Raw genomic sequence first — 3,859 nt, forward strand, 5'->3', positions numbered from 1 at the left:
TGCCCATCAGCCCCACAACTTCCCCTGTTCCCCACTGACTGCTCCCTGGCTGATCCCAGCAGGGTTTGGGGCTGGATGCTGATCCCGATCTCCTTCAGATCCCCTGGGATCAGCATCCAGCCCCAGATCCTGCTGGAATCAACCAGAGATGCCCCCACAACTTCCCCTTTCCCACTCTGGCCTCTCTCTGGCAGGATTTGGGGCTGGAAGTTGTTCCTGGCCCGTCAGACCCCCGGGCTCAGCCCAGCCCTGGGGTTTCACCCCAATTTCCCGTGGCTGCTGCCATCCCCGGCAACGAGTTCCAATGATTCCTTGGAGCCAGCCCCGATTCTCCCTCCTCTTCCTCTTCCTGACCTTCTCCCGCTTGTTTTCCCTCCGAGTGAGGCCGTAAATTTAAACCCTCCGCGAGGAAAACAACATCTGTTTACCCTCCTCTGCTGCGGCTCGAGGGGAGGAGGAGGGAAAATGCACCTGAATGGCTCCTCCGGGACTTATTTTGTTATTTATCCCCAGGGAAAAATCCATCCCCAGCCCCTCCAGACGAGGTTCCCCCTCCCCAGGCGGAGGTGGAGAAGGGACAACCCTCATGAAGGAAAAAAATCCCCATTTCCCCAGGTTTTATTCCCCGAAAAGCGCAGGATTTAAAAGCTAAACTCCCAGAACACCTTTGCTGATGAGGTGTGAATTTAAGAGGGTTCAAATAAAACCCGATAAAAAACGCGATGGGCAGAAGCTGCCGGAGGATTCCCGCATCCCCCAGGGATGGAGAACTGAGGAAGGGAAAAGGTTCCTGCCGGGATCTCCCAGCGGAGCTCGCACATTCCCGGCGAAACTTCAAATCCCCCGGCGGGGAGGTGCTGCTGAGCACCAAATAAATTATGGTTAATTGGGTGAAAACATCGCAGCGCCTTTGTTTCACCGCCAGCTGCCAGGTGTGGGGACAGCGGTGGCACCAGAGGGGACCTGAGCCGTGCCCGTTGTCACCACAGCCGCCGGTCCCGCTCTGAAATGTCACATCAATTAAGAGCTGGATGTTTAATTAAATCCCATTTCCTCCATTCCCTTCCTTCGTCCTTTCCCTCCACTGCCGGCTCCAAGTTCGGAGTAATATTTAAAAAAAAAGCCCCCAAATTCCCCTGGAATATGAACCGTAATGAGATCAACTTAATTGAACGATTTTACGATGTCATCCTCATTTGCCTTTTTAATTAGGTCCTTCTTCCATACCGACAGGAATCCGCGGGATTGGGAACTTCCAGGAGCGGCTTTGTTAGGGAGAGCATCCAGAGCTGGAATTACAGGAGGAGCTGGAGCAGCTCTGAGGGAGCGACTGATGCCCTGGGGGGCAAAATTCCGGTGGTTCTGGAGTTTTTGGGGTGGCAGGAGGAGGTGACACTGAGCCCTGTGTCCCTCCTGCTGGGTGCTGTCCCTTCCTCCCGGCTGGAAATGAATTGCACTTAGGAAACAACCCGATAAAATCGAGATAAAATGGAAATTCAGAGGATCAAATGAAAAATAAAAATGAAGAGGATAAAAGGTGAGCGAGCTGTGGCTTTGGGAGGCACTGGGGACTCATGGCACGTTGGGGACAGGGTGTGACAGCCCGGGACAGCACCGCAGGTGACACAGGGACTGTCACCAAGCCCTCCCTGGCACCGTAAGGACCAGGATCCGGAGCATCCCTTCCCTGACCCCTGCTGGGACCCGCTCGGGCACTGCTGACAACACCAAACACCACTTTGAGCACGCCCTGTCCCATCCCTGCCATAAAAATCCAGGAATTCGGCTCTTTTTCCCCAATCCGCCTTTTCCGGGGATCAGAGAAATCCCTGGAAGGGGAGGGAGAAGAGACACCGCTGCTCAAAGGCACAAAAATCCAGGAATTCGGCTCTTTTTTCCCAATCTGCCTTTTCCGGGGATCAGAGAAATCCCTGGAAGGGCAGGGAGAAGAGACACCACTGCTCAAAGGCACAAAAATCCAGGAATTCGGCTCTTTTTTCCCAATCTGCCTTTTCCAGGGATCGGAGAAATCCCTGGAAGGGGAGGGAGGAAAGACACCGCCGCTCAAAGCATCGCGTTCCTCGTGGGACAATCAGCACCCAGGCGCTTCCCACGGGATCCGTGAGCTTCCAGAACTCCTGAAAACTTGGAATTGGGGCACGGCCGGGTCGCTGAGAGGATTTTCCCTGCGATTTCCTCGCTCCTCGAGCAGGTATTTAGCAGGGGAGAGCACTCAGTGCATTAGCGGCGTTTTCTGCTCCTCGCACGCAGCCGGGCTGTAATTAATCATTTATACAGCTCTGGGACCCCCGGCAGCGATCGCGGGGAGTAATTAAACCTCTCCAGCTCCTCTCCAGCTCCTCTCCAGCTCCTCTCCAGCTCCTCTTCCTCGCCTCCTCAGCCCGGAGAAGTTTTGACAAGGTGATCAATGAGGGCTGCGGGGCGGGGGAAGCGCCGAGGGCGGAGGGAATTGGAGCAGAAAAAGGGGCCTGGAGGAGGCAGCCGGGCCTAATGGAGCAGCCGGCCGGGAGGATGGGGCAGAAAAAAGGGAATAAAAAAGGAATAAAAGCCGGAACGCGGCCGCTGACCCCGGCCTGAGTGCACATGGTGCCGCTGAGAGGGAAATTGGGACCAGCTTCACCAGTGCTGGCTCTGCTGCCGGCCCCAGAGATGCTTCAGGGCAGCGCTGTTCCCTTCTGGATGCCATTTGGAGCTGGAAAAAAGGGAAAAAACAACCAAAAAAATCAAAATTTGGGATTAAATTTGCTTCCCCAGCTGCCTGAGGACTCACGGTGTAGGACTGAAGGGAGTTTTGGAGTCTGAGAGGAGCCACGCAGGTGATGAAATCCACGTGGGAAATGTTTGAAATCCTCGTTTCCAACCCAAAACATCATTAGCTAAAATCCCGTGGAGATGGAGGAGGGAAAAAAAAAAAAATAAAAAAATTCTCGGTCCTTAAAAATGCAAATAACATGGGCTGCTGAATGTCCTTGTTTGTCGGTAATTGCAAAATTCTTCGGCTCAATCAGCCAAAGATAAACTGTGTTATTTAGGAGCAATTTGAAGGCAGACGGATGGAAAACAATGGGCCGGATTGGGCTCAGGAATGACGCCAGGATCCCGCCGGGATCAGCTGGGCCCTGCGGGATTCCCAACCCTTGGAACTGCATCCGAGGCAGCGCCCAGGGGATGCCCTGGACTGCAGGGTGGAATATCCTGGATATTCCCAATTGGAAGGGTCCCACAAGGATCTTGGAGTCCCAGCTCCTGGCCCTGCACAGCCAAGCCCAAAAATCCCACCCTGAGCAATTCCTGGGGATTCCAGCAGATGTTTCCCTACAGAATTCCCGAATTTCTTCTTCCAGCAGCCTCCTGGTGGAGGCACAGCCTGGGTGGGCTGCATCCCTGGAGTTTATTTAATTTTTAGGGGAGAGGAGGCAGAGGGCTCAAGGAGCAGGAGCAGCATCCAGGGATTTATAAAGGATGTTCTGGGATGTTCTCTTTTCCTTGGATGTTCTCTTTTCCCTGGGTTTTCACTTTCCCTTGGTGCTCAGCGTTCCCTGGTTTCTCTCCCTTCCTTGGATGTTCTTCCTCCCCGGGATTCTCTCTCTTCCCTGGATTCTCTCCCTCCCCTGGATGTTCTCTTTTCCCTGGCTTCTCACCTTTTCCAGGCTATTTTCCCTTCCTTGGATGCTCTCCCTTCTCTGGATTCTCTCCCTTCCTTGGATGGATTGTTCTTCCTTGCATGGAATCTCTTCTTTGGGTTCCCCCTTCCCTTGGTGCCATTTCTTTTCTGGATCCTCTTCTTTCCCTGGATCCTCTTCTTTCCCTGGATCCTCTCCCTCCCTGGATCCTCTTC

At 53.8% G+C, this 3,859-nt stretch overlaps 1 long non-coding RNA gene across 1 annotated transcript; it reads left to right on the plus strand.

Moving 5' to 3' along the window:
• The first annotated feature begins 281 nt into the window (after positions 1 to 281).
• On the plus strand, positions 282 to 3,853 carry LOC107214103. The gene is made up of 3 exons (XR_001524878.2): positions 282 to 2,212; positions 2,299 to 2,421; positions 2,776 to 3,853. It is a non-coding gene; the product is annotated as an uncharacterized LOC107214103 (long non-coding RNA).
• The last annotated feature ends 6 nt before the right edge of the window (positions 3,854 to 3,859 follow it).

The sequence above is a fragment of the Parus major genome, chromosome 23 (assembly GCF_001522545.3).
Source record: "Parus major isolate Abel chromosome 23, Parus_major1.1, whole genome shotgun sequence".
NCBI classification, from domain to species: Eukaryota; Metazoa; Chordata; class Aves; order Passeriformes; family Paridae; genus Parus; species Parus major.